General features: G+C 41.0%; 1 protein-coding gene across 12 annotated transcripts in view; it reads left to right on the top strand.

Moving 5' to 3' along the window:
- Positions 1-17,272, top strand: part of arfip1 (ADP-ribosylation factor interacting protein 1 (arfaptin 1)) — a 234,439-nt gene that overhangs the window by 31,260 nt on the left and 185,907 nt on the right. The gene's annotated exons all lie outside the window — the stretch shown is intronic.

The raw sequence follows: 17,272 nt of genomic DNA, 5'->3' as shown, positions 1-17,272 counted from the left end.
GGTTCACAGACCTGAAACGTTATCTCTGCTTCTCTCTCCACAGATGCTGCCAGACTTGCTGAGTATTACCAGCATTTCTTGTTTTTATTTCAGATTTCCAGCATCTGCAGTATTTTGCTTTTATAAAATAGTATGCCTTGTCTTGTACACAATTGTCCTATAAATGCACCACAACACTGTATTTGCTTAGCTATCGTTTCATGGCATTGTTCATGTACCTTTTAGAGATGTTCGCACTTGAATGCCCAGTTCTGTTTCTTTATCTACCCTTTAATACTTTTCCGTGAAGGGAGTATGAATGTTGACAGTTCATCCTGCGCACAGGCATAATGCTACACTCGTTATAAATTATTTGACAGTCATAATCTCTCGACACATTAAGACTCATCTAAAGCAGATAAGTATCAGGTATAGTCCAAACGCATTCTTAGATCTGAGTATTGTTATGACCGAGGTTGGAGGACTACACTGTCTTTCTCTAGTTCTACCACTTCACAACATCATAAATGTTTTATTCAGTTACCGATAAGGCCAATTATATACTTTATATTAATTTCAGAATTTAAAAAAAACAGGTTTCTTTTAATAGACAGCAAAATTATTGATTTATTATAACACAAGACTTATTCAATATCAACGCAAAGCTTATGAACAGAGTTTAAAATATGAAAGTATAAATATATACTCTTCTAAGATAACCTTACCTGGAGACTGGAGCTGGGAGGAATAGCATCGTGAGCGGGACCTAAAAAGGAGTGTGGGGCTTGAGGCCCTTAGTTACTGGAGACCAGAGCAGCGGCTCGCACTCGCGCTCTCGCTCTCTCTCTCTCCCAGCGTGTGCTGAGATTCAAAAGAGGAAAAAAAAACTTAGTGACATCACGGGAAATCTGCAAGGTGATTGGTTGGGTAAGTAACAGCTGCTCATACATTTAAATAGCTTAAAAAAGGAAAGTTTTTTTTGAACAAAAAAAACTCAAAACCTACCGTATAAGTGATGAGGTGAGTACTACTAAAGTGTGTTTTTTAAAAAAATTATTGTAAAGGACTTTAGATTGTAGTGGGTAGGTGTTTTGGAGTAGAACAAGGCCCCGACTGTAGTTAGTATTTTTTATAAGGAGTAACTAAGTAATCTGAAGGTAAGTCACGGCAGGAAAGCTCGCACCCGTGATATGATCCTCCTGCGCTATGTGGAAAATCAGGGACGCTTCCAGTGTCACTGATGACCATGTGTGCAGGAAGTGTATCCATCTGCAGCTACTGGCTACCCACATTATGGAGCTGGAGCTGCAGGTGGATTCACTGAGGAGCATCCGCGATGCTGAGGACGTCGTGGATAGCACGTTTAGCGAGGTGGTCACACCGCAGGTGATGGCTGCACAGGCAGAAAAGGGATGGGTGACCACCAGGCGGAGTAGTAGGCGCAGGCAGGTTGTGCAGGAGTCCCTTGTGGCCATCCCTCTCTCAAACATATATACTGCTTTGGATACTGTTGGGGGGATGGCCTCCCAGGGGAAAGCAGCAACAGCCAAGTTCATGGCACCATGGCTCTGTTGCACAGCAGGGGAGATAAAAGACTGGGAGAGCCATAGTGATAGGCGATTCAATTGAAAGGGGAACAGACAGGCGTTTCTGTGGTTGCAAACGAGACTCCAGGATGGTATGTTGCCTCCCTGGTGCTAGGGTCAAGGGTGTCTCGGATTGGCTGCAGTACATTCTGAATGGGGAGGGTGAACAGCCAGTGGTCGTGGTACATGTCGGTACCAACGACATAAGTAGAAAAAGGGATGAGGTTCTGCAAGATGAACTTAAGGAGTTAGAAGGTAAATTAAAAAGCAGGAGCTCAAAGTTGTTAATCTCAGGATTACTTCCTGTGCTACATGTTAGTGAGTATAGGAACAGGAGAATAGACCAGATGAATGCGTGGCTGGAGAAATGATGCAGGAGGGAGAGATTTAAATTCTTGGGACATCGGGACCGGCTCTGGGGAAGGTGGGACCTTTGCAAGCGGGACAGGTTGCACCCAGGCAGGACCGGAACCGATGTCCTCGTAGGGGCATTTGCTTGAGTTTTTGGGGAGGATTTAAACTAGAATGGCAGGGGGGGGAGGGGAGACTGAGGAGAAGGAAACAAGGATAGAAACTAAAGACAGGAAACAAAAAGGCAAAAGTGGAAGGCATAGAAATCAAGGGCAAGAAACAAATAGGGCCATAGTGCGAAATAATGCTAAGATGACTAAGAATGTTAAAAAGGCAAGCCTAAAGGCAATTGTTGGATCCCATTAGCTGCACAAAGAGAGACGAATTCCGACTGTAGCTTTAAGAAACTTTATTGCAGTATTTAAGTTTTCTGAAGATGTAACAATTAGCAATGAACTGAACTAAACCTAAAAGCAACACACACACTAAAGTAACCCCCCGAACTAACTCTTAGCGCCAAATCAAGCCTTATTATAGTTATTCATACAAATCAGTAACACCTACTCTTTGTTCCCAATTGGTCTAGAAACTTCTGCAGTTTCTTGGTGTCGGGGCCTGATTGGGGTACTGCCGTGTCAATTTGTTTTAACTTCTTACTCCAGTTTCCCATCCCCTTATCTCCTTGTGAACTGTTAGGCTGATTGTTGTACAATAGGCTACTAATAAGCAGTCTGCAGCTGTCCTGTTAGTTTCTGCTTGTTGGTCTGCTTCTGCTGATAAGTTGCCTCTGCAGCCCTGAAGTTATGAAGTAATTTCTGAAAAGCTGTCTCTGCAGCTCCGAGGTTATTTTGTTAGTAGGCTATACTTAATTGATTAGTTCACTTTAAATGCCCCCAATAGTTCTGTTCCCACAGATGACTAAGAATGTTAAAAAGGCAAACCTAAAGGCATTGTGTCTCAATGCGCGGAGTATTCGCAATAAGGTCGGCGAATTAACAGTGTAAATAGATGTAAATGGATACGATGTAGTTGCGATTATGGAGACATGGCTGCAGGGTGACCAAGGATGGGAACTGAACATCCAAGGGTATTTAATATTTAGGAAGGACAGGGAAAAAGGGAATGGAGGTGGAGTAGCAATGTTAGTAAAAGAGGAAATCAATACAATAGTGAGGAAGGATATTTGCTCAGAATCCTGACGTCGAATCTGTATGGTTGGAGCTAAGAAACACCAAGGGGCAGAAAACATTGGTGAGGGTTGTATATAGACCCCCAAACAGCAGTATGATGTAGAGGATGGCATTAAACAGGAAATTAGAGACGCATGCAATAAGGTTGCAAGTGTGATTATGGGTAACTTCAATCTACATGTAGATTGGGCAAACCAAATTTGCAATAATACTGTGGAGGAGGAATTCCTGGAGTCACGATTTGGGCAGGTTGAGTGAGTGGGCAAATACATGGCAGATGCAGTATAATGTGGATAAATGTGAGGTGGTCCACTTTGGCAAAAATAGAAAGGCAGATTATTATCTGAGCGGCAATAGATTGAGAAAGGGGGAGGTGCAGCGAGATCTGGGTGTCCTTGTGCACCAGTCGCTGAAAGTAAACATACAGGTGCAGCAGGCAGTTAAGAAGGCAAATGATATGTTGGCCTTCATAGCAGGAGCAAGGATGGCCTTGGTGAGACCACATCTGGGGTATTGTGTGCAGTTTTGGTCTCCTTATCTGAGGAAGGATGTTCTTGCTATGGTGGGAGTGCAGCGAAGGTTCAGACTGATTCCTAGGATGGCAGGACTGACGTATGAAGAGAGATTGGGTCGATTAGGCTTGTGTTCTCTAGAGTTTAGAATGAGAGGGGATCTCATAGAAACCTACAAAATTCTAACAGGACTGGACAGACTAGATGCAGGAAGGAAGTTCCCAATGGAGGGGGAGTCCAGGAGCAGGGGTCACAGTCTAAGGATAAGGGGTAAGCCATTTAGGACTGAGATGAGGAGGGATTTCTTCACCCAGAGAGTGGTGAACTTATGGAATTCTCCACCACAGAAAGCAGTTGAGGGCAAATCATTAAATATATTCAGGAAAGAGTTAGATATAGTTCTTGGGGCTAAAGGGATACAGGGAGAAAGCAGGAACAGGGTACTGAGTTTGGATGATCAGCCGTGATTGTATTGAATGGCGGTGCAGGCCTGAAGGGCTGAATGGCCTACTCCTGCTCCTATTTTTCTATGTTTCCAACCTAACACGTGTACGCACGCGCGCACACAGGTTAAATGGAAAAAAATAAAGAAAAATGACAAAGCTGGCTCTGCAGAGATCAACTTTAAAAAAAAAAAATACGTTGGCCAAGTTATTAATTCTTGAAGAAAAAGGATAAGGTATGGAATGTTCCAGATGGCCTTTGGCCTGGTGCCCGGGTACACGTAGATGCTGTCACTGGGATTTTTCTGGAGCAGTTCTGTTTAGGAGACATCGAGGAGTGGTCTTGTAGGCTTTTCGGGAGAGTTACTGCATCAGTGGTTTCAGCTATCTCATTGGATTCTCAGAAGATTTTCCGAAACAGGTAGAAAAGGACACGTTGTGTGGCTTCTCTCTTGGCAGGCTACACACAGACGGAACATTTAAACAGTCCAAGCCAAAACTCCTGACAATCATAAACCTAGACATGTGACTTCCCTGTAAACAACTCCAGCAGCCAGCAAGGCGGCTTGTGTTTTAGTACTTCATTGTCTCTTCCAGTAAGTGTTTTTTTTAAAGTCCAAAGTGTCCTTCCAGTAACCCTTTTTTAAAAAAAAAACAAATCCAGGCATCTCCTCAGTCTTTCAAATGAACCACGAGTCCTCAAGATATTAATAATGGAAGCACCTTCATGACCGTATCATGGCAAATTAGTAGATTGCGCCCCCAACACCTAGATCCACATAATTAATAAAGCAGTGAAGAAGAACCGTTCGAACATCAATCCCATTAGATACCGCTCTTGACTGGTCTCCAAACAGATTCAATTTTGTCTATAACAACTTTTTGCCTGTGTCCTTCCACCAGTTCTCAATCTCAAAGAGAACCTTTTTGTGAAGTAGCTTATCAAAAGCTTTTGGAAAGTCGATAAGTAGACCATTTCTGCTTGGATTTTCTCATCCACCAACTTAGTAACTTCTTCAAAAATACATTTAGGTTTGTAAGGCATGGCCTTTATGTGAAGCCATGTTGGTGTCTCTAATGTTTACCTCTCAGCACTGATATTGCTTCACTAATGATTCTCTCCAGCATCTTTCCATTTACTGATGTCAAGCTAATGGGTCTATAGTTAAGGAAAAAAGAAAAAAAAAGACCACCAGACGTCTCAAAGCGCCTGACAGCAATGCGATACTTTTGAAATGTAGCCACTGTTGTAGGAAATGTGGCAGCCAATTTGTGCACAGTAAGCTGCCCCAAACAGCAAAGTGATAATGACTGGATTTTGTGATGTTGATTGAGGGATAAATATTGGCCAGGACACTGGGGATAACTCCCCTGCTCTTTGCAATAGTGTCAGGGGATCTTTTTACCTTCACCTGAGCAGGTAGATGGGGCCTCAGTTTAACATTTCATCTGAAAGACACACCTCTGACATGCAGCACTCCCTCAGTCCTGCACTGGAGTTTCAGCCTTGATTTTTGAGCTCAAGTCCTGGATTGGAACTTGAACTTGCAACCTTGTGACTTAGGTGCAAGAGTGCTACCACCTCCAGGTGCTTTATACTATGCCTCCCCCTCTGAACCCTTTCCAAAGTCGCAATATCATCCAGCATGTGAGGAGACCAAAACTGGACACAGTATTCCAAGTGACAGTCCAGGAATAAGACGTTAGGACTGATGACTAAAAGATTGATCAAAAAGGAGGAGAGAATTAGAGAACTTCAGGGAAGGAATTCCAGAGCCTTAGACTTTGACAGCTGAAGGTATAGCTATCAATTGTGGGGTGAAGGGAGTGAGGGGTGTAGAAGAGGCCAGAATTGGAAGAATGCACTGTTCTTGGAGAGCTGTAGGCTGGGAGTAGGTTACAGCAATTTGGAGAAACAAGATCATGAATGGTTTAAGTTCACCAAGAATGAGTGGTCATGAAGATAGACTTACGATGCTATGACTATTTTCACTGGAGCAGAAAATGAAAGATTTAATCGCTGCTTTAAAATTCTGAAGTTTTTTCATAGAGTGAATAGGAAAAGGCTATTTCCTCTAATGGGATATCAGTAACAATAGGTGATTTATTTAAACATGGTCAACAAGAAAGTGAGGAGAGAGATTTGATTTTTTCTGGCAGAGTCATAGTCGTGAAAGGTCATTGTATGTTTTGGTATGAAGAATGTTCAAGGCAAAAGTGGATAAATATTTGATGAAGGGCAAACGGGACAGTGGATTGGTGGGATTAGTTTTGGATTGCTCTAACACAGTAGGATTAATAGTCAGTTAAGTTACTATGATTCTAAATATCATCTTGAAGGTAAATTTAAGCATTTTCCTATGGTATTAGTTCTACTAATTTCTGTTGACTTCCAACAGCCAGCAATTTTTTTTTTAACAAGTGTTTTTTCTCAAAACATTTTCACATAGGTTGGTCTATTATGTCTTCTATGTTTTGCTACATGATGGGTAAATTGGACAAAAATTAAATCTGAGTTCAAATAAAAGATTGCTGACCTGAAACCTTAACTCCATTTCTCTCTCTACAGATGCTGCCTGACCTGAGTGTTTCCAGCATTTTCTGTTCAGATTTCAAGCATCCACAGTATTTGCCTTTTTTTAAAAGAGTATTTGCATTGGCTTAGTAGAATTTGCTGAAAACATACACCCTAATAAAGATGCATGTACAGTATGCACTATAATTATGGCACCAATTTCATGAAATTCAAACATAAGTGAGGTATTGCTATTACTTGTGCAATGTTATTCCCTTTTTATGACTTTTGGGACGAAACCCTCACCGGAACCATTATTCAAACAAAAGCTCTGCCCCTATCAAAATCAGTAGTGATTGTGAAGTTGCAGAAATAATGCGACTGTGATCACTCCTGCCAGTTAGACCGTGAAAGATGGAGCTTCTGTGTTAAGCAATGGTGCTGATGAGCTTGGGAATATAGGATTAATGTAGGATTAGTATAAATGGGTGGTTTTTAGTCGGCACAGACTCAGTGGGCCGAAGGGCCTGTTTCAGTGCTGTATCTCTCAAATAAAAAATTAAAATAACATCGGGCTGGTGTGATTATCAGCTGATTATTTATTGGGTCAAAAGCCAGTGATTTCCACCCTCTTCCCCCACTCAAAAATGCTGATTTAGTTTTGTGGAGTGAATTTTACTGAATTACAATGCAATGGTCAATCTGGAGTGGTCCCCATCAATTTTATTGTTCAGTTTAACATGTTATGTTTTATAAACCTTTTATTTGGCGATCACTTTTGAAACTCATATTTTGCGTCAGTTCCACAAAAGATCTGCCATGTATCCCTGACTTTTGATTTGAGAATAATTGCATCAGCTGCATGGAATTCAACTCATTCCACTTACTATAGGTTAATCATAGATGATGAAAGCAAATTAATCAAAAATGAATCATGAAGACTGCTCGTCATTTTTACTGAACTAATTCATTGGGATTGTGCAGAGTGAGTTCTGAATGTGGAAAATAAATATGATCTTAGCTGCGTTTGCTTGCAGACAAACTGTCAAAGTGAAATAACCAGACGCTTGGATTTTTCACTGTCACCAAGGCAGCGCTGAGTTTGGCCACTGGGTCGTTGGGGAGAGTAGTTCCATGGGGAATCCTGAGCACCTTTCTTGTCTTTCGATCCTGATTTTGGGTGGGGGGGATTTGACTCTCTATGCAGCTTTTGAGCTCAGTTGCCCACTGATTGCAACTGCGATTCTGTTTAGAGCTGCCCGCTGACATATTTGTACCTGATAGCAGCAGAGTGATAGCCTGGTCAGAGGACTGATCCATGAGCTGGTCGTCTCCATGGCCTGAAATAAATCCACTAAATTGGTACATCTCATTAGAAGTAGGACGCTTTGAACTTCACTGTACTTGCATGAAAGGAGTATTTTAAACTGCAAGTTTTTTTTGTACACTCTCTGTCCCTTTATCCCCTCCTCCCAACTTGCTGTGTCTCTCTCTCTTTCAATTGTTCACTCACTTAATTGCATTCATTTAAAAGGAAATTAATACTTAACTTGTCTTCAGAAATGATGGTTCAGATTTCAGTCTGTTATCCTTTTTAGAAGAATTTTCCATTGCCTGCTTCACAATTCTGAGCTTTTAGGCTGACCAACACAAATAAAAGTAGCGTCTGCTGGTTTTTCTGAGGCAGTAATAATTCAAGAGTTGAGATTGTGATCAACTGAGCAAAATTTTCAAATGCATTATTAATGTTACCTGAATCTCAAGCTGTGTTAGAGCTCTGCACAGCACATCACGATACACTTTTAAATGTAAAATTCAAACACACAGGGAAAAGCTGAATGATACATTTTCATGGATCAGGATGTTCTTGGATGAATCTTGTGAATGTTCTGTAACTTGAGTCCGAAGGAAATTTAATTTCCATGTGATCAGTGGAAATTGTGTCTGCAATAATACAGAAAACTGAAGTGTTGGCTCTGATGTTCCTAATGGAGGACCATCTGTATCCTATAAATGTGAAGAATTTCTAACTTCAAGTAATGTAATTCTGTTATTCAGCTTATTGACATCAAAATACTCTTAGAAAAAAAAATTCAACTGTGAGCCGGTGCACTTTAATGTTGTATACTGCTAGGTGATGCTTTTTTTCTTCATTACCTCAAATTGCTCCTAATGGTGATGGACCTGTAACAAATAGGACTTCACATTGATGTTATGGAACTCAAAATTATATAAACAGAACCAAATTTTGTCAAAATCTCTACTAAGTGTCTTTCACTTCAAGTGGACCTCATAAAAACGTTAGATACATAACGTTGCACTTTCCTGAGATCCTAAACATAAGAAAGGAATAGGTGCAGGAATAGGCCGTCCACCCCTTGAGCCTGCTCCACCATTTAATAAGATCATGGCTGATCCTCAACCTCAATTCTACTTCCCTGCCTGATCTCCATATCCCTTCATTCCCTTAAAGTCCAAAAATCTATTGATCTCCGCCTTGAATTAATTCAACAACGAGCATCCACAGCCTTCAGTGGGGCGGGGGTGGTGTAGAGAATTTCAAAGATTCACAACCCTCTTAAGTGAAGAAATTTCTCCGCAGTCTGAAATGATTGTCACATCCTGAGAATATGTCCCTTTGTTCTAGACTCTCCAGCCAGGGAAACGGCCTTTCAACATCTATCCTCTCTGAATTTTATGTTTCAACGAGATCACCTCTCATTCTTCTAAACTACAGAGAGCAAAGGCCCATTCTACTGAATCTCTCCTCATTGGTCACCCTCTTACCACCGGAATCAATCTAGTGAGCCTTTGCTGTACAGCCTCCAGTGTTGATCATTGCAGCACCCTCCTAGTAACAGCCTGCCAACTTGGAAGTAATCAAATTGAAAGAAAAGTCATACAATGCTGCAAAGATTAGTGGTAAGCCAACAGATTGGGAAAGTTTTAGAAACCGGGGTTTAAAAAAAATAGAGAAATTAGAGAATGAGGGTAAACCTGGAAGAAATATAAAAACAGACAGTAAAAGCTTGTACAAATATATAAGAAGGAAGAGAGTAGCTAAAATAAGTGTTGGTCCCTTAGAGGATAACACAGGGAAATTAATAATGGGGAAACAAGGAAATGGCAGAGACTTTGAACAAGTATTTTGTATCCGTGTTCACAGTAGAAGACACTAAAAGCATCCCAAGAATAGTAGAAAATCAAGAGACAAAAGGGAGGGAGGAACTTAAAACAATCACTATCAATGGAGAACAAGTGTTAGGAAAACTAATGGGACTAAAGGTTGACAAGTTCCTTGGACCTGATGGCCTGCATCCTAGGGTCTTAAAAGAAGTGGCTGTATTGGTTGTAATCTTGCAAAGTTTTCTAGATTTTGGAAAGTTCCCATGGATTGAAAAACCTATTCGAGGAAGGAGGGGACAGAAAGCAGGAAACTATAGGCCAATTAGCCTAACATCTATCATTGGGAAAATGCTGGAATCCATTATTAAGGAAGTAGTAACAGGACATTTAGAAAATAATACTGCAGTCGGGCAGAGTCAACATGGTTTTATGAAAGGGAAATAGTGTTTGACAAATTTATTAGAGTTCTTTGAGGATGTAACAAGCAGGGCGGTGAAAGGGGAACCAGTAGATGGAGTGTATTTGAATTTCCAAAAGGCATTCAATAAGGTGCCTCATAAAAGTTTGCTACACAAGAGCTCATGGTGTTGGGGTAATATATTAGCATGAATAGAGGATTGGTTAGCTAACTAACAGGAAACAGAGTTGGGTCATTTTTAGGTTGGCAAAGTGTAACTAGTGGAGTGTCACGGATCAGTGCTGAGGCCTCAGCTATTTATGATCGAAATGACTTGGATAAAAGGACTGAGTGTATTGTAGCCAAATTTGCAGATACAACGATAGGTAGGAAAGCAAGTTGTGAGGAGGACGCAGTGTCTGCAAAGAGCTATAGATGGGTTAAGTGAGTGGGCAAAAATTTGGCTGATGGAGTGTAATGTGGGAAAATGTGAGATTGTCCACTTTTACAGGAAGAATAGAAAAGCAGAATATTTACATGGGGAGAGACTGCAGAATGCTGCGGTACAGAGGGATCTGGGTGTCCCTGTACATGAATCTCAAAACGTTAGCATGCAGGTACAGCAAGTAATCAGGAAGGCAATGGAATGCTGTCATTTTTTGAAAGAAAGTGGTTAGCGCTGCAGCCTCACAGCTCCAGCGACCCAGGTTCAATTCTGGGTACTGCCTGTGTGGAGTTTGCAAGTTCTCCCTGTGTCTGCGTGGGTTTCCTCTGGGTGCTCCGGTTTCCTCCCACATGCCAAACGACTTGCAGGTTGATAGGTAAATTGGCCAATATAAATTGCCCCTAGTATAGGTAGGTGGTAGGGAAATATAGGGACAGGTGGGGATGTGGTAGGAATATGGAATTAGTGTAGGATTTGTATAAATGGGTGGTTGTTGGTCGGCACCGACTCGATGGGCCGAAGGGCCTGTTTCAGTGCTGTATCTCTAAACTAAACTAAACATAACATTAGGCAAGTCTTGCTACAACTGTACAGGGCATTTATGAGACACCACCTGGAGTACTGTGTACAATTTTGATTATTATCTTATCACATTGTCAACAAGACATAATTAAAAATTGTGCAGTTACCTTCATCTGGAGCTGTGAACTGGAATCACATTTTCCTATGCTTCAATCATCATTTCTGGTAAAGTAATCAATGTTGCAATAACCCTCTTGGGGAAAAAAAAAAGTTCTTCCAACTTCCCTCTCCCATTCATTGATCCTGGATTTTTACCACCTAACTAGTTAGAAACAAACTCTCATTTTCACTGCAAGCAGTTCAGAGAAGGTTCACTCAGCTGATTTATGAGATGAAGGGATTGTTGTATGTGGAAAAGTAGGGCCTATACTTGTTGGAGTTCAGAAGAATGAGGTGATCTTACTGAAATATATAAGATTCTGAGGGGGCTTGACAGGGTTGATGCTGAGAGGATGTTTCCCCTTGTAGGGGAATCTAGAACTGGGGACACTGTTTCAAAATTAGGGGTATCCCATCTAAGATGGGGATGAGGAATTTCTTCTCTCAGCGGGTCATTAATCTTTGGAATTCTCCTCCCCAGAGAGCAGTGGAAGCTGAGTCATTGAATATATTCAAGGCTGAGTTAGACAGACTTTTGATCTACAAGGGAGTCCAGGGTTATTGGGGGGGCAGGCAGGAAAGTGGAGTTAAGGGCACAATCAGATCAGTCATGCTCTTATTGAATGTAGCAGCAGGCTTGCAGGGCAAATGGCCTATTCCTGCTCTTATTTCTTATGATCATATGATATATTTACTCCAACTCTCTGTATTCTGTCCTTTAGCCAATCCTCTGACCATGATAATATATTACCCCAGTCTCATGCGCTCTGACCTTGTGGAACAACCTTTTGTGTGACACCTTGTGAATGCTTCTTGAAAATTCAAATATACTACATCCACTCTGAGTTCCATCCTCTGAGAACTCTAAAAGATTTGTCAAATACTATTTCCTGTTCTAAAACCATGTTGACTCTGCCTAATCTAAGTGCCTTGTAACCACTTCTTTCATAATGGATTCCAGCATTTTTGTGTTGACTGATGTCAGGCTAATTGACCTGTAGTTCCCTGTTTTTTTTTCTCTCGCTCTGTCTGTCTGTCTTTCAAATCACAGTGTTACATTTGCTACCTTCCATTCCGCTGAGACCTTTCCAGAATCTCGGGAATTTTGGAAGATCACAGCCAATGCATGCATTATCTCTGCAGCCACCTCTTTTTAGAACTCCAGGATGTAGGCCATTGAGTCCAGGGGATTTGTCAGTTTTCAGTCCTATTATTTCTTCCAGTACTTTTTCTTTACTAATGTTCGTTACTTTTAAATTCCTCACACTCATTAGACCCTTGGTTCTGCACTATTTCTGGTGTTCATTTTATGTCTTCAACTGTGAAGACAGACACAAAATATCTGTTTATAGTCTCTGTCATTTCTTCTTCCCATTATTATTCCTCCTGGCTCAGCCTCTAGGGGACCCATATTTATTTTGCCACTCTTCCTTTTTACATGTGTTTAGAAGCTCTTACAATCATTTTTATATTTCTGGCTAGTTTACTCTCATTCTGTTTTCTCCCTCTAGCAATTTTTTGGTCATCCTTTGCTGGTTTTAAAAGTCTCCCTATCTCAGGCTTGCTCCTCCTCTTGGCAATATTATAAGTTTTTGGACTGATGTATGCCACTGTCAAACTCAGTGTGAAATTCATCATGATTACTCTCTTCCAGAGGGTCCCTTACAATGAGATTACAAATTAATCCGGCCTGATTATACAAAACAATTTAAAATAGCCTCTTCCCTTGTTGGTTCCATGACATGTTCTAGGAAACTGTCTTGAATGCATTCCATGAACTTGTCCTCTAAACTACTTTTGCCGATTTGACTTGTCCAGTCTACATGAAGATTAAATTCCCCCATGTTTAACGCATTGCTTTTGTTACAAGCTGCTCTCATTTCTTGATAAATACTCAGTCCGACAGTATAGATATTGTTAAGTGGTCTATAGACTTCTCCCAACATTTTCTGACCCTTCTTTCTTACCTGCACACATACTGATTCCACTTGCTGCTTTTATGAGTCAAGATCTTTCCTTACTGCAGTTCTTATGTCATTGTGTACTGCTGTGTTGCTGCTTTATCACAGGCTAATCAATGTATAATCAGCAAGAGTTACTACCATTTTTTAAAATGCTTGATTATAGCATAACTCCTTTTGCGGTATCTGACCTAGTTAGCATTTTGCAGACAGTGGAAGTAAGAATCTCTTGAAAATAGTACTCTTAAAATTTCACATTATGTACTTTTCCCCAAAATTTTTGAGATGCACATTCTGGAATTTTTTTTGTTTGTTTGGCAGACGTTGCCAATTATTTTTCTGTCAATGTGGAAGCTCAATAATCCGAAAATGAAGGGACTTACCTGGTTCTTGATGGAATTTGACAGCTGAGCGAGCATACTTAGTTTGACTGAGTTTTTAATTTCTGATGGGGCTATTTAAGAACATAAGAAATAGGAACGGGAGTAGGCCATTTAGCCCTTCAAGCCCACTCCACCATTCAATGAGATCATGGCTGATCTACTTCAACACCATTTTCCGGCATTATCTCCATATCCCTTGATGTCATTAGTATCCAGAAATCTATCAATCTCAGTCTTGAACACGGTAAATGACTGAGCCTCCACAGCCCTCTGGGGCAGAAAATTCCAAAGGTTTACCACCCTCTGAATGAAGAAATTCCTCTTCATCTCAATCCTAAATGGCCTACCCCTTATTCTGAGACTGTGTCCCCTGGTTCTGGACTCCCCAGTCATGGGAAATATCCTTCCTGCATCTATACTGTAGAGCCCTGTAAGAATTTTGTATGCTTGAATGAGATTACCTCTATGACCATCTCCAACAAGAGAGAATCTAACAATCCCCCACTATCAAGATCCTAGGGGCTACCAGTGTCTAGAAACTGAACTGGAGTAGCCATATAAATACCTTGGCTACAAGAGCAGGTCAGAGGCTAGGAATCCTGTGGCGAGAAACTCACCTGACTCCCAAAAGCCTGTCCACCATCTACAAGGCACAAGTCAGGAGTGTGATGGAATATTCTCCACTTGCCTGGATGGGTGCAGCTGCAACAACACTCAAGAAGATCGATACCATCCAGGACAAAGCAGCCCGCTTGATTGGCACTCCATCCACAAACATTCACTCCCTCCACCACCAACGCACAGTGGCAGCAGTGTGTACCATCTACAAGATGCACTGCAGCAATGCACCAAGGCTCCTTAGACAGCACCTTCCAAACCCTTGACCTCTACCACCTAGAAGGACAAGGGCAGCAAATACATGGGAACACCACCACCTGCAAGTTCCCCTCCAAGTCACACACCATCCTGACTTGGAACTATATCACAGTTCCTTCACTGTTGCTGGGTCAAAATCCTGGAACTCCCTTCCTAACAGCACTGTGGGTGTACCTACCCCACATGGACTGCAGCAGTTCAAGAAGGCAGCTCACCACCACCTTCTCAAGGGTAGTTAGGGATGGGCAATAAATGCTGCCTGGTCAGCGACGCCCACATCCCATGAATAAAAAAAAAAATTCCGTAGAATATAGAAGAATGAAAGGCCCAGTCTATTTAATCTTTCCTCATAGGACAATCCCTTTATCCCAGGGATCAGTCTGGTGAACCTTTGTTGCACTCTCTCAATGGTAAGTATGTCTTTCTTTAGGTAAGGAGACCAAAACTGGACACTTTTTTATTAGTTTGTGGGATGAGGCTGTCGCTGGCTAGGCCAGCATTTATTGACCATCCCTAATTGTCCTTGAACTGAGTGGCTTGCTAGGCCATTTCAGAGGGCATTTAAGAGTCAACCATATTGCTGTGGGTGAGGAGTCACATGTAGGCCAGACCAGTTAAGGACGGCAGATTTCCTTCTCTGAAGGGCATTAGACAATACTCCAGATGCGGTCTCACCCAGGCTCTAAATAATTGCATTGAGACATCTTTACTCCTATACTCAAATCCTCTTGTAATGAAGGCCAGCATACCATTTGCCTTCTTAAATGCTTTCAGTGATTCATGAACAAGGACACCCAAGTCCCTTTGAAATTCAACACGTCCCAGCCTCTCAACATTGAAGAAATACTGTGTATTTCTGTTTTTCCTATCAAAGTGGATAACCTCACATTTCTCCACATTGTATTCCATCTGCCAAAGTTTTTCCCACTCGCTTATCCTCTCCAAATCCCCTTGAAGAGTCTTTGTATCTTCCTCACAACTCACACTTTCACCTAGTTTTGTGCCATCTGCAAACTTGGAAATATTACGTTTAATCCCCACATCCAAATTGTTGATATAAATTGTGAAAAGCTGGGGCCCAAGCACTGATCGCAGCTTGCCAATCCGAAAATGACCCATTTATTCCTACTCTCTGAGCCAGTGGTTAGATTACAAAATCAAGTTTGTAACCTAAACCGGTAAGATCCACAGTTTTCTATTTCACTGTAGACTCTAACCAATCCTAAGTATCTGAGTTACAGATTCAGTTCTAGTAAGTACTGACATTCAGGTAACTGCTGCTTATGTGGGATTAAGCATGTGGAGTCTCTTTTATTAAAAAAAAACTATTAAAATTGCTCAGTTGCCATTTTGCCAGTATATGCAAGATTCCAGGCCTCATGTCTACAAAAGTTTGTGTAGATAATCAACAGTATGGAAAATTGGGGTTCCAGTGTAATTGAAATATCTATTGAATAGATCTTTGTACTTATGATATACATTTATCACTGAAGAGTCAGCTCATTTTGATGTGTTGCCAGATACTTTTCATGAAATTTTTTTAACAGGATAAGTCAAGTAATACAATGATTTAAGGGTGGCTTTCTATATATGGCTCACTTTTCTTTATATTTGTATGTGCATTATTCAGATATATCCATTCAGGGAATGGAGGAAATTATTTAAAGCCAATTTACAAAATGATAAATTTTGACTCCATTCATTTCTGACTGCAGCTTAATTTTTTTTTAATTTTCAAATTGCAAGCACCTTCATTAGCAACTCTAGAACTTAGAATTGACATTTATTTGTGCCAGTATCTGTCATGGTCAAAGGTTGAACTTGGGCATGTGATTTTTAGAATGCCAGCTGCTCCTGAAGCTGCTAATTTCCAGTAATTGAACTTTCCTAATGTAGATCAGTAGGATCTGGCGTGAGTGGACTGGCCTGATTGGTAGAGAGCAATAAAATTCTGAGGATGTAAATTGTATCATTATAAGGAAAATACAAATTGGTTAGCGATCAGTTGTGAATGCAGACTGTTGCTTTGTGAGTTTATAGTTTGATTTAGCTACCGTACATTTGGTCCCTTCATCCAAGTCACTGATGTAGAATGTAAATAATTGAGGCCCCTGCACTAATCCCTGTGGCACTCCACTGGTCGCATCCTGCCAACCCGAAAATGCCCCATTTATCCCTACTCCTCTTCCTGTTAGCTAACCAATCCTCTATATCCATGCAAATATGTTACCCCCTACAACATGGACTCTTTGTGTGCTAATCTTTATGGTGGCGCCTTATCGAATGCCTTTTGGAAATCCAAGTACACCACAGCTACAGGTTCCCCTTTATCCACCTTGCTTGTTACTTCCTCAACGAACTCTAATAAATTGTCAAACATGATTTCCCTTTCCCAAAACCATGTTGACTCTGCCTCATTGCATCATGATTTTCGAAATCTCATGCTGTAACCTCCCTCATAATGGATTGTAGCATTTTCCCGATTGCACGTGTTAGGCTAACTGGCCTATAGTTTTCTGTATCCCTCTTTTCTTGAATAGAGGTGTTATATTAGCTATTTTCCAATTGGCTGGGACCTTTCCAATATCTAGGGAATTTTAGAAGATCGTATTTGCCGTTTCCTGGTTACCATTATTAATTCCCCAGACACACTCTAGAGGACCAATGCTCTTTTGAGTTACTCGTTTCCTTTTTAAATACTTGAAACTCTTACTACTTTTTAAAAATAGTTTTAGCCATCTTTCTTTCATACTCCTTTTTTTTGTCATTCTTTGCTGTTTTTAAAAATCTGTCCAATCTTCTGATCTACTAATCTTTGCAGAATTGT

This window comes from Heterodontus francisci, chromosome 1, assembly GCF_036365525.1.
Source record: "Heterodontus francisci isolate sHetFra1 chromosome 1, sHetFra1.hap1, whole genome shotgun sequence".
NCBI classification, from domain to species: domain Eukaryota; kingdom Metazoa; phylum Chordata; class Chondrichthyes; order Heterodontiformes; family Heterodontidae; genus Heterodontus; species Heterodontus francisci.
The sequence above is the reverse complement of the archived record's forward strand: the minus strand, read 5'-3'. Positions and strand labels throughout refer to the sequence as shown.